General features: G+C 50.9%; 1 protein-coding gene across 2 annotated transcripts in view; it reads right to left on the reverse strand.

Moving 5' to 3' along the window:
- TBC1D19 (TBC1 domain family member 19) overlaps positions 1–27,385 on the reverse strand; it is a 1,159,927-nt gene that overhangs the window by 187,652 nt on the left and 944,890 nt on the right. The gene's annotated exons all lie outside the window — the stretch shown is intronic.

Below are 27,385 nucleotides of genomic sequence, written 5' to 3' on the forward strand. Positions count from 1 at the left end.
AAATACTATTTGATTAAAAAAAAGGAGCTAAACTTACCTAAAAAATCCGACCTTTTATTCTTGTTCTTCGTACAAGATGACGCAGAAAGCCGGATTTACAAAAAAATAAAAGGTCTCCTCAGTAGAAGGCATACAGATACGATTTGATTATTGCCCTTCGATTGTTTATGATCCATAAAAGTACTATGCAACTACAGATATCCTGTTGCAAATCAGTCAGGCCTAACCCCTGGCAATTACATATTCCCTGTATTTTCCAATGTTAATCTTCAAGTGGAAAACTTGAAGAAATCCTTTTCTCCACTTGCCCTGAAAAACAGAATTGTGTAGGTGCTCTTTACCACACTCACTGCAACACATTCCCCCTACTCGAAGTAGGTGCAAAGTTAGAGCTGAGAAAAACATGATTCTAAAAGCTTGTGAATAGTTAAAGTTTGGTGAGTGTTCATCATCACTGCAACACCAACACTCATCACCTTCTGATGGGAACCCATGACTAACATGGAGGACTGTGGATACAGGTTTAGTGGATATCCCACTGTTATAAGTGTAATCTACACACGGGCAAATTTGCAGATCCTCATTGTCAGTGCCTGCCATTTCAAAGGAAAGATGACAATGTTTGACAATATTCTGGGTTGTGTGCAGCTCATGGATCTGCACCAAATGCCACAGATTCTCCACAGGCAAATAACTTACATGAAGAAATAAAGAGAAGGCCGTTATATTTATATGCGTTGGTAATAAATGTATGTGTACAAAAATGTACACTTGCATTTTTGTATGTAAAAAGTCTTTTCCATGGCGTAACCTGGAATTCTGCAAACGTTCCATGTTAGACCTGACATCATTGGCATGAGTCTCTCCTCCATTTTTTCTGTTTGCCTCCTCTGTTTACGATGTTTTTGCTGGTATATTACTTTGGGCACCGTGCCACTGCTGATCAGTGCCACAGTGCAAGTGCTCCCTATGTGAAATTGCTGTATTGATTGGATTCCATGTTTGGCTTATTTGGTTTACTGTCAGTCCCTAGTAGAGTGCACCAGGAGTGCCAGGGCTTGTAAATACAAATGCTGCTAGTGGGCTTGCAGCACGTGTTGTGCCACCCACAGAAGCGGCCTAGTAAAAGTATGTCTACAGGTCTGCCATTGCTAGACCCACGTGCAGTCTGGTACTGTCACGCAGACTGCGCAAGTACACCTACTTGCCAGTCCCTAAACCTTCCCTTAACTTCATGTTAGTCACCCCTATGGTAGGCCCAAGGGCAGGGTGCATTGTAAGCATAAGGTAGGACAAGCCTGACAAGGTTGGCATGTCCTAATAGTGAATTACAGCCATATTCGTTTTTCACTATTGTAAGGTAACCTGCTCTCCATCAGTTAGAATGGGCTGCCAGGATTATTAATGCTATAATCCTAGCGAGCTCGGGGAGCATGGTGCAATGTCGAGTTTGGTATCCCTGAACTCAGGGTTTAATAACGCATCCGTTTGTGTGGATGGTTTTTGGACTCTGTGTTTGAAAATAGCACTTTTAGAAAGTAGCTATTTTCTTGTCTAACTGTCTACCGGTCTCTGCTGGTTCTGGTGTGCGTGTGACAGGAGCTGGGTGGCTCCAGAGGTCTGAATGAGTCAGTGTGGGGTGAGTGGGGCATTTGCATTGAGAGTAGGGGAAGAGTAGCTCCTGATAGCCTGCCCTGCCTGATACAATGCTGGCTCCACCCCCCTGCCAGGCGACTGATGACTCTGAGCCTGCCAGGGACTTTCCTGGCCCCACCTCCTGCCGGGCAACTGATGGCCCTGCCCCTGCCAGTGACAATACTGGCTCCGCTCCTGCTGGGCGGCTGAAGACTCTGCCCTGCACAGTGAATAGGCCAGGTGCCTAGGCCTGGCAACACCCACAACAAACCCGAGAAGGGGGGAAATTCCCCTGCATGGACAAAGGGATCAAAGCCAAAAAGGGGTATAAGAGAAGGACCCCATAACCAAGAATTTAGATCACTTCTGACAAGGAAACCTGAACCAAGGACAAGAAGCCTGCTGATCCAAGGAATGCCTACCCCTTCTGCCAGAGTGCTGTTTGTTGGGGGAACCCTGCAGTTGCTTCTTTATTTTTGCCAAGGAACCAGGAGAGACGAACTGAGTGTGTACTCTCAAAGTTGCTAAAGAAAATCTCCAAGGGTTGGAAGAGTGCCAGCCTCCTGTTGAAGTCACAGGGCCAAAGGACTTCATCTATTTGCTAAAAAGTGCTTGTTGCTGGAACCTGAAATCCAGCACCTCTGAAGAATCCAGCAATCTCGACGCCGACAGACGCCGCCGAATCCAGCTCGACATCGTGAGTAACGGCTCCAGTGTCCCGCACCTTCGACGCCGGCCGCCGGGCCCGATCGACACCAGTAGCGACGCCAGTGAGTAGCGAGTTCGGCTCCAGCTCCAAGTGACCCTGTGTCGACGCCGCAGCTGATCGCATCGACGCCGAGCCCTATCGACGCCGTGAGTGCTGCTCACTCTTGCAACATCGACATCGACGCCGTATCCTGCTTCATCTCGTGAGCGCTGCTCCTGCCTGACTTCGGTCGACGCCGCTGCAGATCGCCCCGACTCCGAGGCCCGATCGACGCCGAAGACGCGACACCGGACATCTCGACGCCGCTGATCATCGAGTGCTTCACTTTTCCAAGGTACTGTGTTGTGGGGGTCTGTGCGACTCCGGGCTCGACGTAGCGTTTCTCGCGGTCGACGCCGAACCTTTGGATTAACTTTTCCTCGACGTCGTGTGACTCCCGTGTGGGTTACATTGTTGCCAAGAACTGTGTTTTAAAGAAGAAGAGTTGCTTTTGTTACTAAAGACTTTGTGCTAAGAAGAAACCGTGCTTGAACCGTTATTTTTCCTTCCAAGAGTATTTATTAAGATTGTGGTATATTTTTGTCGTTATTTGGTCTTGCGCTAAGCCTTATATAAAAATCCTTATTCTTATAATACTACTGTGTCGTGTCCATTTGTAGTGTATTCACTTTATTACTGTATGTGGTCATAAATGCTTAACGCACTGCCTCTGAGATAAGCCTGTCTGCTTTGTCAAGCTACCAAGGGGGTGAGCATGGGGTTATCTAAGTGTGTGATCCCCTTGCCCTGACTGGAAAAGGTGTGTCCCTATTTGTCAGAAGTGTATACCTCTGCCAACTAGAGACAGCCGCTTCTAACATTGGTGGGTCAGCGGTGAGGATTTGAACTTTGCATTTTCGACCCATGTGCAGTGATTAGTGTGCGCTACCTAGTGAAAGCAGACCATAGCGCATTCACAATCTACTTGGTTGGATATCCTATTTTTGTTCTCCGCTTTCCTGAAGCTTGATTTTTGAACTGCCAGTTTTGACCATGAGTGATGCTGGAAGCACTACCCCTGTTGTTGTGGAGGAATTTGATAGGAGTAAGATAAACGACTATCCGTTAAAGAAGCTGAAATCCTTTTGCAAGCAGTTGAAAGTTCCTACCCCAGGCATCTCAAGGAAAGAAGATTATCTCAAAGCATTGGTGGCCTGGTTAGAGGCCAGAGATCCCTCTGATCCGGTGGTGGTACCGACAGAGGAAGGGGAAGGGGAAGAGAGGGTGCCAGTGAATAGGCCCCCATCCCCTCCTGGCAGCAGTGTTTCCTCCAAAGGTCTTTCTCCTGAAGAAAGAGAAGAAAGGGCGAAGGAGAGAGCATACAACATGGAAATGGCAAAACTTAAGATAGATGGGCAGTTGGAGTTAGAAAATGCAAGAGGCAGAAGAGAAGCTGATTTGGAGATCAAAAGGTTAGAGTTTGAAAGAGAGAAGTTAGCTTTGGAGCGTGATACCAGGTTGAGGGAGTTGGAGCTCAAAGCTAAAGAGTTAGAATTGAATCCCTCTGGTGGCAGCATCCCATCTGTGCCTGCAGAAAGTAGGTTTTATTTTCCTAAAGATGTGATCAAAGATTTTCAGAAGAATGAAGATATTGGTCAATGGTTTAAAGCATATGAGTTAGCATTGTTGGCCCACCGGGTCCCTGAGAAGGATTGGGGAGCGGGGTTGTGGGGTCGCTTTGTGAATGAGGGAAGAGATACCCTGTTAGACATGCCTGTTGAGGATAGGATGTCTTATACTCATATGAAGGATGCTTTAATGTTAAGGTATGGCCTAACCCCAGAAAAGTACAGACAGGCCTTTAGAGAATGTAAGAAGTTGCCTGGTACTACGTGGGTTGAATATGTGTCATTTTTTTGCAGAGCCATGGATGGTTGGGTAAAGGGCAGCAAAGTGGAAAGTTATGATGCTCTTTATGATTTGTTTGCTTGGGAGCACTTGTCTAATAACTGTTTTCCAGAGCTGCGCCAGCACCTTATTGATAGCAAGATATCTAACCCTAGAAAACTTGCTGAGGAGGCGGACCGCTGGGTCAGTACCAGGGTCCACAAGGGTCCAGTGGGAGACTCAGCCAAAGGTGGGCAGGGTCCCCAGCAGAAGAGTGGGGGGGACAAGGGCAAACAGAGGGAGTTCCAGAAAGGGCCCCAAAGTAATCTCCAAGGGAACCAAGGGAAGGGTTCCCAGCCTCCCCCAGATAAGAAATCAGAGGCCCGACAGGTAAACCTGTTCGTAGGGGCCCAATGACCTGCTTCGCTTGTAAGCAGGTGGGACACCGTTTTTATGATCCCCAGTGTCCCTTGAAGAACTCTAGTACACCACCCCGTGCCGCCCCCCGTCAGTTGGCGAGTGTAGCCCTGGGAGGGGAGGAGATGGTTGCCCATGGTGGGGCGGGTCCCGCAGAGATGTCCCTGGTCTCTCTAGGAGACATGGAATTGGTCCCTCCACCCCCTCTGCCTAGTAACACTAAGAAATATAGGCAGTGGGTGACCATTAATGGCCATAGAGTGGAAGCTCTCAGAGACACCGGAGCGAGTGTGACAGCTGTCAAGTGTCACTTGGTGTCCAGAGAGCAGGTTGTTCCCCACGCATTCTACCCTGTGATAGCTGCTGACAACTCCCAGAGAGAGTGTGAGGTAGCTCAGGTTCCCTTTGAATGGGGGGGAGTTTCAGGTACTCTTCAAGTTGCTGTAAGGCCCGCCATGCCTGTTGATTGTCTCCTGGGCAATGATTTGGAAAACTCCCCTTGGGCTAAGGTGGAGAGGGAGACACATTTGAAAATGTTGGGTGTGCCAGAGTGGGTGTGTGCAACCACTCGATCGATGACAGCAAGTAAGGGTGTTGATGGGGTCCTGGAGCCTGAAAGTATGGCCCAGGACCCAGCTGTGAAGAGAAGAGGCAGGAGGCGCGGAAAACCGGCCCCCATAGTTCCCGTGGTCCAGGAGGAGGTAGACCCTGAGGAGGATGCCCTGGAGCCCACAGGGGAACAAGTTGCTGAACTGGGAGACCTACCCGAGCTGACCCACTGGCAGCAGGATGGTGGTCCCTCCAGGGAGGAATTCTGTGCAGAACAGAAAGTGTGCCCTTCTCTTGTGGGTATGAGGCAGCAGGCCTCAGCCCAAACCTCAGGTGATCAGTCAGGGTCACATTTGGTCTACTGGGAGAACGATCTCCTGTATAGCGAGCCTAAGGCTGCTGAGCCTGGGTCAGCCCGTGTGCTGGTGGTACCCCAGCGCTTCAGAGCCTTCCTACTGGGTTTGGCTCATGACGTTCCGTTAGCTGGACATCTGGGGCAGGACAAGACCTATGACAGGCTTGTCACCCATTTTTATTGGCCTCAGATGAGAAGGGATACAGATATCCATTGCAAGACCTGTCAAACTTGCCAGGCAAGTGGGAAAAGTGGGCGGAAGCAGAAGGCTCCCCTCCAACCTTTTCCCCTGGTCAGTACCCCCTTTGACCAGGTGGGGATTGACATTGTTGGGCCCCTGGACCCCAAGACAGCCATGGGCAACAGGTTCATCCTGGTCTTGGTGGACCATGCCACACGGTACCCGGAAGCCATCCCTCTCAGAACGGTGACGGCCCCCGTGGTGGGACGGGCACTGATGGGTGTTTTCTCCCGAATGGGGTTCCCCAGAGAGGTGGTGTCAGACCGGGGCACCAACTTCATTTCCAACTATATGAAGTCTCTGTGGAAGGAGTGTGGGGTAACCTACAAGTTCACCACTCCTTACCACCCTCAAGGTAATGGGTTGGTTAAAAGATTCAACCGTACCCTTAAAGGCATGATTATGGGTCTTGAAGAACCAATGAGGCGTAAATGGGACGTCCTCTTGCCATGCCTGTTGTTTGCTTACCGTGAGGTGCCACAGAAGTCTCTAGGGTTCAGCCCCTTTGAGCTTTTGTATGGACACCCGGTAAGAGGACCTTTGAGTCTGGTCAAAGAAGGCTGGGAGCAATCTCCCAGGAAACCTCCCCAGGATGTATACAGTTACATGCTGGCCTTTAGGAACCAGACTAGGCGCTTCAGAGATCTTGCTCAGGCAAATCTGGAGGCCAGCCAGGAAGAGATGAAGCGGTGGTACGACCAGAAGGCCACTCTGGTAGAGCTTCAGCCTGGTCAGAAAGTTTGGGTCATGTCCCCTGTGGAACCTTGTGCGCTCAAGGACAGATGGACTGGACCATTTAAGGTTGTGGAGAAAAAGAGCGATGTCACCTACATGGTGGACTTGGAGTCTCCCAGGAACCCCTTGCGGGTCCTGCATGTCAACCGTTTAAAGCCCCACTTAGAAAGGTCCGAAGTGGGCATGCTCCTAGCTACAGATGCTGGAATGGAGGAGGAGAGTGAGCCTCTTCCTGACCTCCTGTATGCAAAAGAGCAAGATGGGTCAGTGGATGGTGTTGTCCTCTCTGACACACTGACCCCTGAACAGCAGCAGGATTGTCGCCAATTGTTGGGACAATTCCCTGATCTGTTTTCCTTGATTCCTTGTGTCACTCAGTGGTGTGTCCATGATGTGGGCACCGGGCACAGCACTTACAGGCTTACAGAGTGACTGACAAGGTCAGAGCATACATCAAGGAGGAGGTCTCCAAAATGTTTGCCTTAGGGGTGGTTGAGTCCTCTAGCAGTCCTTGGGCCAGCCCAGTGGTCTTGGTCCCAAAGGCTGCAGCGCCTGGTGCTTCACCGGAACTTCGGTTCTGTGTGGATTACCGAGGACTCAATTTAGTCACCAAGACTGACGCGCACCCCATCCCCAGAGCTGATGAGCTCATAGATCGGTTGGGGGCTGCCCGGTACCTTAGCACGTTTGATCTGACGTCTGGGTACTGGCAGATCGCCTTGACTGATGGGGCAAAAGAGAGGTCAGCATTCTCCACACCAGATGGGCACTACCAGTTCCGGGTTATGCCCTTTGGGATGAAGAATGCCCCTGCCACCTTCCAGAGGTTGGTCAACCAGGTCTTGGCTGGACTGGAGGATTTCAGTGCCGCCTACCTGGACGACATCGCAGTGTTCAGCGCCAGCTGGGAGGAACACTTGCGCCACCTCCAGGAAGTGTTGTTGGCCCTGCGCAGAGCAGGCCTCACAATCAAAGCCAGTAAGTGCCAGATTGGGCAGGGTTCAGTGGTGTACTTGGGGCACCAAGTAGGGAGTGGCAAGGTGGCCCCCCTGCAACCCAAGATTGATACCATCCTGGCGTGGGCACCGCCCAAAACCCAGACTCAGGTGAGAGCCTTCTTGGGTCTCACGGGTTACTACAGGAGGTTTGTCAAGGATTATGGTAACATTGTGCACACCTTGACGTCGCTGACTTCCAGGAAGCAGCCAAGACTTGTGATCTGGACTGACGCCTGTCAGACGGCCTTTGACACCCTGAAAACTGCAATGTGCACAGCACCCATACTCCAGGCACCCGACTTTTCTAAAGAATTTGTTGTCCAGACGGACGCTTCAGAGCATGGCGTGGGGGCTGTTCTAGCTCAGGTGAATGAAGAGGGCCGAGACTTACCTGTAGCCTTCATCAGTAGGAGGTTACTTCCCAGGGAACAGAGGTGGAGTGCGATAGAGAGAGAAGCATTTGCTGTGGTCTGGGCGCTGAAGAAGCTAAGACCCTACCTGTTTGGGACTCACTTCCGGGTTCAGACAGACCACAGGCCCCTCAGATGGTTGATTCAAATGAGGGGTGAGAACCCAAAGCTGTTGAGGTGGTCCATTTCCCTACAGGGGATGGACTTCACGGTGGAACACCGCCCTGGCACAGATCACGCCAATGCTGATGGTCTGTCCAGATTTTTCCGCCTTAGTGATGAGGACTCCCTAGGGTAAGGGTAGTTCTCCCCACATTTCAGCTGGAGGGGACACGTGTTAGACCTGACATCATTGGCATGAGTCTCTCCTCCATTTTTTCTGTTTGCCTCCTCTGTTTACGATGTTTTTGCTGGTATATTACTTTGGGCACCGTGCCACTGCTGATCAGTGCCACAGTGCAAGTGCTCCCTATGTGAAATTGCTGTATTGATTGGATTCCATGTTTGGCTTATTTGGTTTACTGTCAGTCCCTAGTAGAGTGCACCAGGAGTGCCAGGGCTTGCAAATACAAATGCTGCTAGTGGGCTTGCAGCACGTGTTGTGCCACCCACAGAAGCGGCCTAGTAAAAGTATGTCTACAGGTCTGCCATTGCTAGACCCACATGCAGTCTGGTACTGTCACGCAGACTGCGCAAGTACACCTACTTGCCAGTCCCTAAACCTTCCCTTAACTTCATGTTAGTCACCCCTATGGTAGGCCCAAGGGCAGGGTGCATTGTAAGCATAAGGTAGGACAAGCCTGACAAGGTTGGCATGTCCTAATAGTGAATTACAGCCATATTCGTTTTTCACTATTGTAAGGTAACCTGCTCTCCATCAGTTAGAATGGGCTGCCAGGATTATTAATGCTATAATCCTAGCGAGCTTGGGGAGCATGGTGCAATGTCGAGTTTGGTATCCCTGAACTCAGGGTTTAATAACGCATCCGTTTGTGTGGATGGTTTTTGGACTCTGTGTTTGAAAATAGCACTTTTAGAAAGTAGCTATTTTCTTGCCTAACTGTCTACCGGTCTCTGCTGGTTCTGGTGTGCGTGTGACAGGAGCTGGGTGGCTCAAGAGGTCTGAATGAGTCAGTGTGGGGTGAGTGGGGCATTTGCATTGAGAGTAGGGGAAGAGTAGCTCCTGATAGCCTGCCCTGCCTGATACAATGCTGGCTCCGCCCCCCTGCCAGGCGACTGATGACTCTGAGCCTGCCAGGGACTTTCCTGGCCCCACCTCCTGCCGGGCAACTGATGGCCCTGCCCCTGCCAGTGACAATGCTGGCTCCGCTCCTGCTGGGCGGCTGAAGACTCTGCCCTGCACAGTGAATAGGCCAGGTGCCTAGGCCTGGCAACACCCACAACAAACCCGAGATGGGGGGAAATTCCCCTGCATGGACAAAGGGATCAAAGCCAAAAAGGGGTATAAGAGAAGGACCCCTGAACCAAGAATTAAGATCACTTCTGACAAGGAAACCTGAACCAAGGACAAGAAGCCTGCTGATCCAAGGACTGCCTACCCCTTCTGTCAGAGTGCTGTTTGTTGGGGGAACCCTGCAGTTGCTTCTTTATTTTTGCCAAGGAACCAGGAGAGAGGAACTGAGTGTGTACTCTCAAACTTGCTAAAGAAAATCTCCAAGGGTTGGAAGAGTGCCAGCCTCCTGTTGAAGTCACAGGGCCAAAGGACTTCATCTATTTGCTAAAAAGTGCTTGTTGCTGGAACCTGAAATCCAGCACCTCTGAAGAATCCAGCAATCTCGACGCCGACGGACGCCGCCGAATCCAGCTCGACATCGTGAGTAACGGCTCCAGTGTCCCGCACCTTCGACGCTGGCCGCCGGGCCCGATCGACGCCAGTAGCGACGCCAGTGAGTAGCGAGTTCGGCTCCAGCTCCAAGTGACCCTGTCTCGACGCCGCAGCTGATCGCATCGACGCCGAGCCCTATCGACGCCGTGAGCGCTGCTCACTCTTGCAACATCGACATCGACGCCGTATCCTGCTTCATCTCGTGAGCGCTGCTCCTGCCTGACTTCGGTCGACGCCGCTGCAGATCGCCCCGACTCCGAGGCCCGATCGACGCCGAAGACGCGACGCCGGACATCTCGACGCCGCTGATCATCGAGTGCTTCACTTTTCCAAGGTACTGTGTTGTGGGGGTCTGTGCGACTCCGGGCTTGACGTAGCGTTTCTCGCGGTCGACGCCGAACCTTTGGATTCACTTTTCCTCGACGTCGTGTGACTCCCGTGTGGGTTACATTGTTGCCAAGAACTGTGTTTTAAAGAAGAAGAGTTGCTTTTGTTACTAAAGACTTTGTGCTAAGAAGAAACCGTGCTTGAACCGTTATTTTTCCTTCCAAGAGTATTTATTAAGATTGTGGTATATTTTTGTCGTTATTTGGTCTTGCGCTAAGCCTTATATAAAAATCCTTATTTTTATAATACTACTGTGTCGTGTCCATTTGTAGTGTATTCACTTTATTACTGTATGTGGTCATAAATGCTTAACGCACTGCCTCTGAGATAAGCCTGTCTGCTTTGTCAAGCTACCAAGGGGGTGTGCAGGGGTTATCTAAGTGTGTGATCCCCTTGCCCTGACTGGAAAAGGTGTGTCCCTATTTGTCAGAAGTGTATACCTCTGCCAACTAGAGACAGCCGCTTCTAACATTCCATATTTCAGAAAGCGTGTTGAAATGCTTTTATCATCACACATGGTACTTGGAAATATACTCAAAATGTAGGCATTAGCCTAAGGGACCATATGTCTTGGTTTTGTGGGTGAATTGGGCCTATCGTGGGACAATATGGAATAAAGTTCAATTAAATTAAGCTTTATTCGACCATGAAAGTTTACAGTCATAAAAGCACATATCACAATCATTAATGTTTAAAATAAAAATTCATAGTTAAAATATCCAAGTTAAAAGGTAGGATAAAATAGCAAAAACACCTTACGTTAAAATTTAGTTTACATAAAATCCAAGCATAATTCAGGACCCAATAATTCACCTAAAATATAGCCTCCCAGAATTCGAATGACATGCTTTTCCTCAACAGCAGGGCCTTCTTCAAAAAAGTAGATACCCTCCAGGCCACATGTTCGTTCTCTAAAAGTTGTAACCGAACAAGTGTTGGGCGGCATTGCCTGAAACCCTGATGTCTTAAAAGGGGAAGTAACCAGACTTTCCTTGTTCAGAAAAAGACTACGTGAATGGTGGACTACTACGAGTGGGTGTCACACGAACACGAAGGTAACACTCTTACCCAATCATTCATTTTTGGCGTGGTCACTAGTCTGTGTACCATGCCCAGTCTGAACCTTGTCAACAACATTCTATCATGTTCACTTGGGACAAAATTTAAGTAAGGTTCCATACCCAAAGAACTAAGCCTTAGCTGGTGTTGGATAACTGTGGGTTTAGAAGCCTCATCTGCTATTCTCACAGAACCCAACAGTTCGAGGCACTCTTTCTTCAGGATTTTCCTCGATACTCGAGCAATAGAATTGGGATTAGAGTAAAACTCAGGGTGTACATCGTTCATAAACCTGTAAATAAACCTAAGCCAGTGTATCTTCAGCGCCCCATCCAATTTAATACAGTCAAGGAGGATATCTCGGTTTAAGTGGGTCTACTCACTAATCCCGATCCTATGCCATAGGAGAATTGGTTCCAGTTTATTGTTTTTATTTTTTTTTATTTTTATTTTTTATAGTTCAACTGCTTTTATTGATGTTGACTTCAATACACTGTTTCGCACGCCTACAACCCGGAGGCCGGCGGCTACCCTGCAATCTGCAGTGAGTACGCAATTATTCAGACACAGCCTTAAACCGGCATCCCTGAGGCCCGGTGGCGATAGGACGGAGGTGTGAGAGGAGCAAGTATCAACCTGTGCCATCGAATAAGTAGCGCATTGAAGGATGTCGTGCAGTGGAACAAAGTGTGCATCATAACAAACCCAACTTCTAAACCTTCCCCCCCCCACCCACTCATACCCTAGAAACAGGAAAAAACTTGGTCAGTGAGTTAGATCTCCTTCAGCACAGTGTCAGCGCCAGGAGCGCAGTGTCAATAACACAGCTATCTGATCTTCCCATTCGTTAGGGATCTTAGTCTATGTCTTCCCGTCCAGCCTGTGTGGCCAGGGGGGGTTCACAGATATTACCTCTAAATTCATTCCAGCAGGACCATATATCGTTCCATTTGCGGGGGCAACCTCTTGTCTCATAGACTGTCTTTTCTTGCAGCATGCACCAGTCCATGTCGCTCTGCCACTCTCTCAGTGTCGGGGAATGAGGGGCTCCCCAAAGTCTCGCTATGTTTCTCTTAGCCACCATCTGTCCAAGTGTTACCCAGACCCTCCCCTTGGATGACAGGTCCGTGGGTTCCCATATATTTAGGAGGCATTGCTTGGCCTCAGGGCGAAGGTCTACCTCCATAACCTCCTGCATACAGTGGATCACTCTCCTCCAGTATCGGTGCACCTTTGGACACTCCCATAGTATGTGGAAAAAGGTGCCTTTCCCTCCACAACCCCTTCTACAGAGACCTTCTCCACCCTTCCCCATCGCCACCAGCCTAGTGCAGGAAATGTAGACTCTATGGAGGATTTTTAGTTGGACTAGCCTTAGTCGGGCCGAAATCGCTACTTCTCTAGGTGAGGCTAGTGCGTGAGACCACTCCTCCTCATCTATCTCCAGCCCATCAGTGATCCATTTGTCTCTAAGAGGAAGTAAGGAGTCAGGGGGGTTGTTAATTAGTTTACGATATGTGAGGGAGATGGCGTGTTCTGGAAGGTGCCCGTCAAGTAGTCTATCCTCCAGTGGAGAGGCCAGGGGCAAGGTGGTGTCTGGCGGGATATTCGCTTGCAGTGAATGTCGGACCTGTATGTATCGGAAGTACTCAGTGCGCGCCATGTCGTATGTGTCTCGTAGATGTGCAAACGTATGGACACCCTTCGGTCCCCATAGGTCACCAATGTGCGAAATCCCTATCAGGTCCCAGCTGCGGAACCCTTTGGTGCGTCCCAGTGTACCCAGCCTTTCAGAAGCCCACAGAGGCGTGGACATGGTGAGGACATTGGACCATCCCAGCTTTTTGTGAGCAGTGTGCCAAATCTGAACTGAGTGCTGGGTCGGTCCAGTAAGTCGGTACCTCCTCCTGAGTAGAGCGCGGCCTCGTAGTTCCCTCCAGGGAGCTGCCACCTGTCCATCCCGTATCCGGGGTCATCCCCACTACTATATGTCCCTTGGTTAATGGCGGCGAGGTGTGCTGCCCAGTAGTATTTTCGGATGTCGGGGAGGGCGATCCCACCATCGTACCACCCTAGTGTGAGTTTGTGCAATCCGATCCTGGGCGCACCCGCCCACAGGAGTTCACGTTGCGCCCCCTCCACCGCCACAAAGTACGCATTGGGCACTCTGTCCGGGTAGTTCTGTAGCGCGTAGAGGAACCTAGGCAACGCCACCATTTTAAATAGGGCCGCCCGGCCCAACAATGACAGTGGAAGATTTTGCCAGGATTTCGCCTCCCGCTGAAGCCGTCTGAGGGGAGGGAGTAGATTGCGCTCATATAGCAAGGTCTTGTCAGTGGAGACAAAGACTCCTAGGTATGTGAAGCCGTCCGTTGCCACTTGTAAAGGGCGGGTGGCCGGCAGTTTTGGGGGGTCCCCGCGTAGCACGTATAGGTGCGACTTAGTCCAATTAATTCTAAACCCTGAGTTGCGGCCGAAACTGGTGAGGATGTCAAGCACCGCCAGGATGGACCTACGCGGTCTGGACAGGTACAGGAGGATGTCGTCGGCGTACAGGGAAATCTTGTCTTCCCATTCCTCCGTCCAGGCTATACCTCTGAGGTATACGTCCTGCCTTTTCCAGGCCGCGAGAGGCTCGAGTGAGAGCGCAAACAGGAGAGGAGAGAGAGGGCATCCCTGTCGGGTCCCTCTCTCGAGGGTGAAGACTGCCGACGCCTTGCCATTCACGACCACCTGGGCCAGAGGTTCGGTGTAGAGGAGGCGCACCCACGATATAAAGTTTGGTCCGAATCCCAGTTTGCGCAGCACTGCGATCATGTACGGCCATTCAAGGGTGTCGAATGCCATGGTGGCGTCGAGGGAGACCACCACCGCGTCCTCTTGCAGTTTATGTCTCTGACCGAGCACCCCGTGCAGGCGGCGGATGTTGAGCGCCGTATTACGGCGGGGCATGAACCCTGACTGGTCCGGATGGACCAGAGTAGCCAGGACCGGCTGGAGTCTATTCGCGAGCGCTTTGGCAAGGATCTTCGGCTCTGCGTTGATCAACGAGATCGGCCGGTAGGAGGCACACTGGTCCCTAGGTTTTCCTTCCTTGGGGATCGCCACAATAGTGGCCAGCCGCTGTTCTTTGGGCAGGATGCCATACTCCCGACTTTCTTCGAACATGGGCTTAAGGCGCCTACTGAGGGCGTATGGTTGCAATTTGTAGAGCTCAATCGGAAGGCCGTTCGGCCCCAGGGCCTTGCCTGGGCGTAGGTCTACAATTGCGCGCTGCAGTTCTGAGGGAGCGAGCGGGCTTTCAAGGGATTCTCTTTCCGTCTCCGACAAGCAGGGCAATTGGATGTCCGCCAAGAGGGCCAAAGAGTCCTCTTCCGGGCGGTCCGAGACCCGGCTGTACACTTGCCTGTAATGCCGCGCAAATTCCGCCACAATCTCTCGGGGTTCTGTTACCGTCGCCCCCTCAGTCGTCAGGATTTCGGGGACCACCCTGGTGGCCTGTTGCTTTTTCTCCAGCCACGCTATCAGTTTCCCGGCCTTATCGCCCTGGTCGTATATCCTGCCCATCGTGTGTCTGGCTGCCCTTTGAGCGTCTTGCGTGACTAGTTCTCTGTATTCAGCCGTTTTGAGCCGTAGCCTATGGTGCACAGCAGGCGCTCTGGTTGTACTCGCCTCCTGTTCAAGGGCCGCCAGGTCTGCTTCTACTGCACTGACCTGGCGTTCTTTCTCCCTCCGTTTCCCAGCTATGTGTGACAGAGCCTCCCCCCTGAGCACCGTTTTGAAGGCCTCCCAGAGGATGACCGGGGAGTCCACAGACCCTTCATTACTATCGAAGTACTGGGTTATCGCTTTCGTGAGCGCCTTCTTAGTCTCTTCCGATTTAAGGTGCCATGCGCTGATGGGCGCTATACAACCCTCTCGCCGAGTCCCGAATGTGAAGTGTGCGAGCACTGGCGAATGGTCAGATATGCCACGCGGTAAGTGCGTCGTGTCGTGTACCGTCATGTCTTGGGTTAGTAGGGTGAGGATGTGGTCCAGTCTGGAGAATGTGCCATGGGGACCGGAGAAGAAGGTATATTGTTTGTCAGTCGGGTGCAGCAGCCGCCAGACATCGGTAAGCCCGAAAGCTTCTAGGAAGGTGGACAGCCATTGCTGCCCTTGTGGTGTGTCTCTGGGAGGGTGTCTGTCTAAAGTGCCCGCCACAACAGCATTATAGTCTCCCCCCAGCACGAGACGACCGCGGGGAAGAGAGAGGAGCAATTTGCCCAGATCCGCGTATGATTGGGTTTGGAGGCCTGGCGGGATATATACCGACAGTAGGTTGAGGTGTTGCCCTTCCCACCTGCCGGACAGCACCGCGAAGCGGCCCTGCGGGTCCGACTCAGTGTTTGTGATGTGGATGGGAAGTGACCGGCGTATCAAAATCCCCACCCCCCTGGAGCCTGACGTGAAGCCCGCATGCACTACAAGAGTGTATCCCAACCTATTGAGGGCCTGACATGTGTTTCCCAGGAGGCGGGTTTCCTGCAGCAGTACTGCGTCAGGTTGGTGCCTTCTAATGAACTGGAGGACTATGGTGCGCTTGAGTTTATCTCCAAGCCCATTCACGTTCCAGCTCAGGATCTTGAGGTTTTTTTCCCAGCGTCTAGCCATAACCGTGACTGTGTGAGGTAAACTGTGGCCGCCTTCCGGCGCTCGGGCCAAGTCCGACAGTAAGAACTACACATGACCATAAAACACTCCCCCCCCCCCAATTGCCCTCCCAACAGTAATATGTGAAGCAAACAGAATAATCATGTACGGAACAATGTTGCACAATCCCTTTCTCGGTCCGTAGAACCCCCCCCCACAATGAACTAGCCCCCCACCCTGCCCCCTGCTCCGTAGGCTTCGAACTACCCACAACCCCAATTAGCAGAGCGCCTGTCGTCCCCATCCCACCCCGGAGAGAGTAAACCACTTCCCCCCCGAGGAACTCTGGTAGTAGGCACGTGTGCCAGGCCCAACTCCAGCCGCCCTTCCCGTGTCCCCGACATGGAAGTCCCTTCAGTCTATGGAGATGCGGCGTTCAGCCCAGTAATACAATAGTCACGGGTAGGTGTGCCCGCACCCCAAAGCAGTGTAGGAGTCTTACCGCTGTGGATGCCAGCGCAGTCATGGGCAAGTGGCTGGTAGATGCTGTTCGGCGTCTCACCGTGCTGCGTTGTCATGAGGGGAGTCCCAACGAGGACTGTTGGATCTGGAGCGCCACGACCTTTGGCTCTGTTCGCCCCCAGCAGCTCCCCCATCTGCCGACCGGGGGAGGGGGCCCCCGGTTCTCTCCAGACGTCTCGATTCTGCGTTGTCTGTGCCTCCGGCGCCTGCTCGTCGAGCCACTCCTGGACCGTCTCCGGCGAGGTGAAGAAGCGGGATTTACCACCAAATATGATCTTGAGCTTAGCGGGATAGAACATCATGTATTTGATTCCTCGCTCTCTGAGTGCTGCCTTCACCCCCATGAAAGAGCGACGCTCCTGCTGAACCTGCAAGGTGAAGTCCGGGAAGAATCTAATGGTGGTCCCCTCATACTGCAGGTCCCCCTGCTGCCTGGCCGCCTGGAGGATGGCATCCCGGTCACGGTAATTTAGTATTTTCGCGATGATCGTGCGGGGCGGGGCGCCAGGCTTGGGCTTGGGGAGCAGGGCTCGATGGGCCCTCTCGATGGTGAAAAACTTGGAGAGCCGCTTCGGCCGAAGATGGTGCAGGATGAGGTCCTCCAAGAACAGCTCCGTGCTTTGCTTCTCCGAATCCTCCGGCACACCTACGACGCGAATGTTACTGCGCCTGGCCCGTCCTTCCTGGTCCTCGAGTCTCAGAGCCATTAGCCGGTGTCGGTGGACGAGTTCATTTACCCGGCCTTCCAGTTGCTTTGAGGAGGCCTGGAGCGTCGCTATGTCAGTTTTGTTGGCCTTGGACCTTTCAGTGGTCTTGCCCAGGTCAGTACGCAGCAGATTGACTTCAATCGTGACTTTGTCCATCTTGGATTCCAGAGTGGTGCCGAGCGTCTGGATTGCGGCCATGATGGACGTCAGTGAGGGTTCGGTTGCGTCCGAGGTGCCTCCTCCCCTTGCTCCCGACTGCGCGGGTCCTGTAGCCACCGCGTACTTGTCAAGTTTATTTGTTTGGGTCGGGACTACCGCTTTGGGCCTCATGGTGGATCAGGGCCCCTTCTCCCGTGGCCAACAGTCGGCGACGGTCACCTCTGTTCCGGGCAGGTGTATATCAGTTGTGCAGGAGTCTGGCCTTTACACTGGAGGATCCCACAGCTCCGGCCTGCTGTAGCCGTCCGGCCCACTTGCTCCCCTCGGTAATTAAGTTCGGCCGTTCAGGTAGGCCGTTACACGTATTCAGTCCAGGAGCGTGCTGGGGACTGTATTGCTCCGCGTTAGGCTGCCCGGCTGGGCCCTGCGAGATCACCCCCGGTGCGGCCTGAGGGCGATCGGCCCCCCCTCAGATGGTGGCACTATGTGTGGAAGCCTGGCCGTGGGCCGGGTTGGCGGGTTCCCCCTCACAGCGGCCGGCACTGCGGGCCCCCTCCGGATTTCTTGCGCTCACCTCCGGAGTTTGGTCGATGGCCGGTGGCACTCGGCAGCAGGCAGCGCCGCAGACCCAGGCCGTCACGGCGTCTGCGTCGGGCTCTCCGCCTCTCCTTAGTGCCGGTGTGCGGGAGCCATGCTAGTCCAAGCGATGTGCAGCTCGGGGCCACCCCCCTCCGGAATAGCGGAGATTTGGCCCGACTCCGGCCGTCGATGTGTAGGCCGCAAGCCGGGGCCTCGATTTAGGGCCGCTCCGAGTCCAGGCTCCGGCCGCGACCGCGAGCCCGCCCGCAAGACGAACGCTGCGGCGTTTCGTCTCCGCAGGGAGTGCGCTCGCCGTTCAAAAATCGGATCAGCCGCGGAACTGGTCTGGGGGCCGGTGCGCTTAGCTGAGAGCGCTCCGGCCAGGATTTAATGCGGATTTCTTCGGGGACAGCAGTCGTCCCGGCAGAGCTCCGGAGCTAGGCGGCCATCTCCGTCGGCGCCTGGCCACGCCTCGGTTCCAGTTTAATAAGATCTGCTAGATAGGGGAGGCCCAACTCCTCATGGCACACAAAGGAGGACGTGCCAGGAGGAACAGAAAGGATATACCGGAGAAATGCATTTTCCACAGTTTGTAAGGGAAGGCAGTTGGCAACGCCCCATACCCCTGCCCCGTATAGCGCTGCTGCGGTGCACTGGGCCTTGTAAATTTGCAAGAGTTCACCGGGCGGCTTCTTTCCCAGTCTCTTTGCAAAAGTAGCCAAAGCGCTGGTTGATCTACTAAAACCCAGTATTTTTTTCTGCTCAATTGCTCGGGACCATGTGTTATTATGGCTGAAGAGGCCACCGAAATACGAAAAAGTAGTTGTAGTTGCAAGCTTCCTACTATCCAGATTGATGTCCTGGCCCGTAGTGTTCCGGGTTCCAGTAGCACAGTTCATTATAAAAGTTTTGGAAAGATTAATCTTGAGGCCCAAGTCAAGCATAAAGGTGTTAAAACTGGTCAGGACCCTTTGCAACAAACTGTACGTGCCAATAAAACGGCATCATCTGCATAGAGGAGTTCGGGTATAGGTCTCCCACCTACTTGGGGAAAGTCATGCCCGCTCTTAAGGAGTGCCTCAGCAAGACCAATGATGTATAAATTAAAAAGAAAGGGGGCCAGGATGCAGCCCTGCCTGAGCCCTCTTCTAACAGGAAATCCTGCTGTGCACTGGCCGTCCACCCCGTATCTTACACTGGCAGAAGCTCCCTTGTAAAACCAGTGCAGGAAGGCAATAATATTAGGATCCACACCAAGGCCGGCAAGAGTTCCCCATAACCTCGCATGGATTAGAGTCAAATGCTGCGGTCAAATCAACAAAGACTAAGTATAGTCTCCCTTGTTTGGCTCTTGTGTATTTCCAGACGATCATTGCCAGGTTTAAACTCTGTTCCAGGGTTCCCAAGCCCAACCCATACTGGAGATCGGAAAGGACATTATTTTTTATTGCCCAGTCCTGTAGTCGCTGCAGAACAACTCAACCTACCACCTTCACCATGGAATCAAGAAGGGAAATTGGTCTATAACAACCAGGATCTTGAAGATTTCCCTTCTTGGATATAGGGACAATGATGGACTCCATCCAAGTCTTCTGGAAGGTGGTACAGTCACTGGCGTTGACCATCTGGGTTAATAGTGGGGCCCAATGCTGGACATTAGACTTGAACAAATCAAGTGGCACTCCATCAGGGCTGGGAGCCTTGCCCCCCTTGCTACAGGCAAGAGCCAATACCCTTTCGTCAAGCATTATATGAAGGATGCCATTGTGTACGCAGAGGGGACCCTGAGATGGCTGCCCATCGGTGGCTCGACCATTGTATAATGCAGAAAAGTGGGTTATCCAGTCCTTTTCTGAGATTGCAATCTCAATGGAAGGTCCTCCACCCCCACACAGAGGCGAGTTCCTTAACCACATGCGTGCAGCAGTAATTCCAGGTCTGTGCTGGACATTCCAATCGCGGGCGTGGTCGTGACGGAACCATTCCGTCATCAGCACAGCCCAACCATGACTCATGACGGAATGGTTCCGTCACGCGCATGGAAGGGGTTAAGATCTTCCAGAAGGCCGCAGAGTCCTTTTTTTGAGCTGCAGTATGTAGCGACTCCCAGGCTTCCTATGGAATAAAGAGCAGATAGACATTGTTGCAAAGTCATTCTTTGCCCTGGGCACCCCCCAACGTTTTGCTGACTGGTACTGGTGGTAACTGACTGACTGACACCGGGCTCTGCCTAACCAGGCCCAGGGTCAGAGCTATGCTGAAAGAGACACTTAGAATACAGTGAAAACACCTACATACACTAGGTTACACTAAGGGTTGGGGTGCCCCTGTGATTGGCATGACCTACCCTCTAAGTCCCTAGTACATAAAAGGGCAGGGGTATTGAAACTACCTCCAAGTCTCTAGTATATAATAGGGCATGGCAGTTTAGAGGCCAGCAGCCCTTTCTGCTCTGTGTTGCAGGACTGCTTTTAAAACGTAAATTGTGCCCAAACTCAACTTTGGTGTTTGGGGACCTTAAAATGGATAACCTACAATGTTTTTGCATATTAGGTACCACCAGGGTCTCCCCTAGGTGTCCCAGGGATGGGGGTCGGGTATTTATAAGGAGGACCCTTATAAAATCGAGCCTTATATGCCCTGCGGTAAGTGAAATGGCACATTTCACATTGTGATAAAGTGCTACACAAAATCGACTTTGGTGCTAGGAGCACTGTGGAGGGCGGATCTGCAATATTTTGATGTATTCAGAACACCTAAAGTCTCCAGGGGAGGGGGTCCTGTAGATATAGGCAGATTACTTACAAAATATGTTTTATAAGCCCTGGTGCTGAAAAAATGGCCCAAGTCATTTTCCCCTTGCAAATCCCCTGCCACATAGGTTAACATTGCAAGCAGTTATTAACTAATAACTCCTGCTGGGAGAATGATACAATTTCTCCTAAGATGTACAGGCAAGAAGGTATAAGACTTTCTTGTCTATAAGCCCAGATTCAGCGTTACAGAGGTCTGTCCTGATTAAGTGGATTAGCCAGGCTCCTTTGAAGAGATGATAAAGATTCATGGGGGTTAACCAGCTCTGCTGGGAGAGCAGTGTTCTGTTACACAGGAATGCCAGAGCAGGGGCAGGAGTCGTAAACAATGGACTTCAATGGAAGGGGACGAGACTAGTGTAATTTATAGCTCTACTCTTTTGAGCCCAGCCAGATGCTAGCTAGGCTTAAGGAAGGAATGAGCAGCAGCAAGGGGGAGAGACTATGGAGATTAGCCATCCTAGGTGTGTGTTCAAGTGTGTTCAACCAGCTTTTCTCTCCCTGCTGGAAAATCAGCCATGATGAATTTGGAAGAACTGGTGCACTATGGGACAAAATAGTGCCACACTCTGAAGGATGTGGTCATATCTTGGGGCATTACCCTGCCCCCCCATTGGACAGGACTGCCCTCCTGCTTGACCAATTGAACTTGGAATAAGTATCTAAGAGGGGCAGAGCCTCTCAGATCCGCTGCTCGAAACCTAGGAGAGCAAGAAGGGCCATGCTGAGGAGTTTGATCTGCAATCACTAAGGCCTGCACTCTGAAGATTGCACCTTCTGCACCATCTAGAACTACAGCCATGTGGACTACCTTGCTGTAAATGGACTAAAGAGTGAATTCCCTTCAAGATACAGGTTAACAGAGCTCACTTGGAACATCACCACCAAGATTTCTCAACCTGGAGAACTACCAGTGGATGTGTAAGGGTTTTGTCCAAGTGGATTGTGGGAACTGAAGTTTCTCAACTTTCTGGGGCCATCTTGGAGCTTCCAGACTATTGGAGTAAGTGTGAGACACTTTGGGACCCTTTGGGAAACTTCAAGAAGAAGTTCCAGAAGTTTGGTGCAACTTTGGGAAAGAGCTCCATAAGTGGACCAACTCAACCTGAGCAGCCAAGCCGCCTGCCTTCAACCGCGACTCGGCTTGCCGTCCAGGTTTGTTCAGCTAAAAAGCTCTGTAGGTCCAACTTCCAGAATTTGACCGGGAGTAGGAGAAATCCAAGGCCGGCGAACCCTCACCAAATATGGCCTAGTGAAGAGCATCGAAGGGCCCCGCGGGAAAAAGCTCTGTAAAAGTTTCTAAGTCCAAAAGAAGAAAAGGTGACCGGGAGCAACCGCGAGAGCCAAGCCACCTGCCTTCAACCGCGAGCCGGCCTGGATCCTTGGTTTGTCCCGCCGGAATGCTCCAGAGGTCAGACTTCCATAAGTTTGACCGGGAGCTTGTCGCAAGGCAATCTGGCAAACCCTCACCGAATCCAGACTGGCTGAGAGCTTCGCGAGACCCCGGGAAGAAAAGCTATAGAAAAGTTTCTAAGTCAGAAGGTAAAAACTTTGACCGAGACCTACCGCAGGGGGTAGTCCTGCAGGGTTCCATCGCGGTCGGCCGCAAACTTTGACTTTGACCCAGTCTATCGGGACTAGATGTCCCCATAAGGCGCTATATGTTTCTATGTGCTATATAATGCTAAATCTTTAAAAATTCATATCTCTGGTTCCCTGCATTGGATTATTGTCGTTTTGGTGCCATTTTAAAGATATAAGTATTTCCTATTTCTATAAGTTGGTGTTGGATTTGTATTGTGCATTGTGTCTTAATTATGTACTGAACTTGTGTTGTTAAATGCTTTACATACCTGTTTTTGAAGTTAAGCCGGCCGGCCTGCTCGCAGTCAAGCTACTGAGGGTTGAGCATGGGAATAATTTTCTAAGACCTATTTCTGAGCCCTATAATGTGTTAGTGGCCTTATTGCCAGCGGCAGATATACATTTGCCCCTACTAATAATCCACTTTCCAACAGACATTTTGACCTGCCATGAGACAAATACTCTTTGATTTATACATTGTGTATTCCTTGTCTGGAATTTGAATGACAGGGGCTGGGGGATTCCAGGAGACAGGGTGAGTCAGCACAGGGCTGAATAGCGAGATCTGCATGTAGATGGGTGGGAGGAGTTGCACCTGGGACTTGAATAGGGCTGTGCCTTCTCTCCACAATGCTGGCTCTACCTCCTGTGGTGCGTCTGATGACCCTGGCCCACATTGTCAAAGGAAAGAAGGAGTCTTGTCAACAAAGTTCTCCAGGACGGCACATAACTGGTTTGGACTGGGTACAAGACTGGGTACAGGACCCTCTGCCTTCAGTGGACAAAGGATTTGCTAGTATAAATATTGGGCCCGGACCTCAAGACTTTAGACTTTAGATCACTTCTGGGAACAAGACAACCCTTTTGCCAAGTAGAAGAACCAAGGAAGCTGCAGGAGTTGGGACTGCCCCTCTGCCAGTGTGCTGTTTGCTGGGTTGGCTCGCAGTGGTCTCTTCAGTGCCAATGAAAGGAGAAGGAACTTTTAAAGGACTTTCATAATCTTGCAGAATATTACTCCAATGGCTTGATTTGAGCTTGCCTCCTGACCGAAGTCACAGGGCTACCGACCAGACTTCACCCCCCTTCTGGTTGCCTGCATCTGGAACTTGCTGTTCTAGTGCTACAGAAGGAATCTGCAATACCGACGCCGGCGAGCGATACTGTAATCTGCACCGAAGTCATGAGCGCTGCTCCGACTTGCAACATAGACCCGAAGCCGGCCGCCAACCCACATCGACGCCAGCGAACGATATCGTAAGCCTGCCATAGCCCTGAGCGCTGCTCTGACTTGCGACGCCGGCCCGACGCCTGCTGCTTGCCGCATCGACTCCGAAGCCGACATCATCCTCGACGCCGTGTGCTGTCTTTGTTTTCACTTTTCCAAGGTACTGTTCTTTGTGGGTCTGTTTTCACTCCGGGCCCGACGCCGCGCACCTCGTGGTCGGCACCATATTTTGGGATTTCTTTGACCTTGACGTCGTGATAACTCCCATTAGGGTTATCTATTGCTAAAGACTGCTTTTAAGTCAATAACCTATTTTTGAACCATTTCTACCATCTTGAAGATTTATTATTGATTACAGTATTGTGGATTTTTGTCGTTTATGGTCTTGTGATAAGTCTATATAAAGAATACTTATTTTTATAAAACCTGTGTGGTGTCCACCTGTAGTGTGTTCACTATATTACTGTATGTGTTCACAAATGCTTAACACACTGCCTCTGAGATAAGCCAGTCTGCTCATACCAAGCTACCAAGGGGGTGAGCACGGGTTATCCAGTAGTGTAATCCCCTTTCCCTGATAAGAAGCAAGGGTCCCTATTTGGTCAAAGGTGTATACCATTGCCAACTAGAGACCCCCAGTTCTAACAGGTATGGTGCAGCAAACAGGGCGGCTGATTTTGGAACCTGGGCCTACGGTTCGATCCCCAGCACCGGCGGCAGATCAGCTCGGCATCATGTGACTTTGGGCTCACTTAATCTCCCCGACGGCCCCAAGTACCAGGTTACTTAAGTTAGGCCCTAGCCTGACCAGAGGGCAGGGTGCATTTAAATTAAAGATTGGATATGTACTTTTGAGTTTTATATGTCTTGGTACTGAAAAACTCACAAACTAGTTTTTCACTACTGTGAGACCTATCTCTCGGATAAGATAACACTGGGCTGCCTTATTACATTGAATAAGTGCTAACATTTTATTCGGAGCAGGTAAGAAATTCATGTTTGTTGTCTGAGAAATGGTCATTTAAAATCCTCTTTAATGGTAAGGTCATATTTTAAGTCATAATTTTGAAAATGCCACTTTTAGAAAGTTGCAAAAAGAACAATTGATGGACAGAATGCTGAGCAATGTCAAACATTAACCCCCAGTACAGAGATCTGGACCTAAATCCATTGTTGTTTGCTCACAATGCTATTCCAGTTTAGACCCAGCCATATGCAAATCAGTCTTCACCCTACTCCTCCTGGGAACAGTCTAGCCTGAACTGCCAGGCCAGGTCCTCCCTGGACCAGAAACAAGCATCCTGTAGCCATTTCAGGGTATCACTCCTCATTAGCCAGGCTAGCTTGATATTGTTCAGCCTTCCGAAAGTTGGCATTTTCCTACCCTAATAATATTTGGTGTCTGCAGCCTGTTCCAGGATCAGATGACTGGGTGTAGTTGGCAGCTTGACTTTGTATATTACTCCCAGACAGCCACAGGATTAGATGTACCTGGTGGGCCATCATTGGCAGGATGTAGGCTGAGGGGTGGAGCTGGGCACAGCCCCACTTACAAGTCAATAGGCTGTGCCCTGCCTTTACACAAAGTAGTTCACACTAGCCCATTGTGCCTGCAGCCAGGCTGGACACAGGGCAGTGAAGCAGGAAATTCCAACCACCTCTCTAGAAATGTCTCCTACTTCTAATAAGGCGCACCAGGTATAAAAATAGGACCCTCGGATCCACTCTTCCTTTAACTTTCTGGACCCGCAGAAGCTGCTGCAGTGGCCTGCTGTTTCCTTCAAAGGACTTATTTGCTGCACCTGGGAGGACTGCTTTGCTGTCTGAAGCCTGCCTTGAACCATCAGAGGCCTGCCCTGCTGCCTGATCCCTGTTCCACTTCTTGAACCCAGGATTATAAGAGTGACTCCAAGGACTAGCTGGATGGCCTCCTGATCAGGAGCCTCAGGGACAGAAAAGGCCCCAACCATCTCGAACCTGCACCTAGACCCAACCTGATTAAGTACTGACTTTACAAGTGGTGCTTCTCCAGTCCGGGACCCTTGGAAGTGGTGCTAACAGTGCCCAGATAGCCAAAACCCAAAGAGGAGACCAGGAACTACATGCTCATTGATCTGCTCAAGGTGCACTGAAGGTCTGCCTGGCAGCTCCCGCTACTTTCTTCTCCGTAGCAGCAAATCCTGTTCAGAGGCTCCTACGAGAAGGGGTATTCAGCCTTGTGGAGCACGCATCATCCACAACCTGCAGCTTTGTTCTGCTGGAGATTTTCGACTTCCAAAAAAGAGACTACATCCAAACGTAGAAATCTTCACCAAGGCTTTGTCCAGTGGCTCCCCGATGACACCGCCTGCAGCCTTGCCCCGCTAAACTTTACCTTCTTAGACAATTATCCACAAAATGTCTTTTAAGTCTGAAGCTAAGTGCAGATCAGGCCCAATCCACTTCTTGTATTCTCGGTTGGCCATAACTTTTGACTTTGCCCAGTCAACGCGACTGGATGTCTGCATTAGGCACTTTGATCTTTTAGGGGCTCGTTTTCACCAAAAACATTTAAAATTCATAACCTGGTTCTACTAATTGGACTTTTGTTATTTTAGAGCCAAATAATGTGGTTAAATGTACTCTATATTTCTAAATTGGTGTTGGATTTTTCTTGTGATGTGTTTTCACTTTATTACTGTTTGTGTGCTGCATAAATACTTTATACATTGCCTCTAAGTTACGCCTGACTGCTTTGTGCCAAGTTACCAGAGAGCACAGGTGTCAGGGGACTGATTACGACGAACTGACAACAGTCCTGTACTTCTCCTATAAGCCACTGGTTGATTTACTATCCTTTTGTATACAGGCATGGAACTGGCCCTTTAAGGAACATCTCGACTATCAGGAGGAGGAGCCCCGAGAGGAGTGGCCTGTGAAGTTGCCACTAACGAACCTATCACGACCAACCCCGGAAGAGAAAAAGACCCCGGAAGCCGGCTCAGGCGCGAAAGCCGACGCGAGGGCAGCTGGAGAGACGCCAAAGCCAGGAGAGCAGCTGACGAACGCTCATTCCGAAAAGGAGAAGAGGAGAGACTGTGGAGACTCCAACACCAGCAAGAGGGAGACACCAGGAGGCCAACAGGACCAAGCACTGCCCAGCCACTCTCCAGGAGGGGGGTGGCTACAGAAGGTATGTGCCAGGTTCCACGGGCTCGCGGGGCACAGGCTAGGGATGGGCACGCTTTAACGGGGAGGTCACTTCATTACACATGGTGGAGGTATTCAGGTGACAATTCCTCTGCACTCCCTTCCCTACAACTGGAGCGTTGTCTTCCACAACATTGATATTGGTCTTCTTTTGTTTATGTTATTTTTTGTGCGAGCCCATCAAAAGGAAAGACACGGCTCTGGAGAGCAACAGGAAACCAAGAGACCCTACGGGAACGAAGAACCTCTATGCAACTGACATTATCTTTGTTTAAATGAAAGAACTGAATCGAAGCTCTACCTTCTTGCCCTGTAGTTATTCCCCTGTTTGGGTACTGTTACAACCCGCTGCATGACAACAGGTTAATTTGGTGACTTAAGTGGTTCAGATTATGGCTGTTGCCTGACCCTGGTTTTCACCTCCACTCAGCCAAAACCCAATTTCTCACAACAGGGCTCCTATGCTGGGTTCCACTATTGTAGATTATAAAAGATATTATCTCTTGGTTGATACAGCTTTCAAAATGCTACCTCTAAAAAAGGTTAGTTCCAAGTGACATAGGCCTTCACACCTTGATATGTGCCCTCTTTAAAACTGCCAAGGTTGGCTGCAAGAAATTGGAAAGAGTATGGCGTTGAGACTACTCTTTTCCCAAAGTGGACCTAAAATGGCCTTGAAGGACTACAGACAAATTATTGTTTTAGCGAAAGCTGTTTAGTACACTATCATAGCAGCTGAAAATGCCGCAAACGACATTTTCATAATAG

The sequence above is a fragment of the Lissotriton helveticus genome, chromosome 2_2 (assembly GCF_964261635.1).
Source record: "Lissotriton helveticus chromosome 2_2, aLisHel1.1, whole genome shotgun sequence".
NCBI lineage: Eukaryota > Metazoa > Chordata > Amphibia > Caudata > Salamandridae > Lissotriton > Lissotriton helveticus.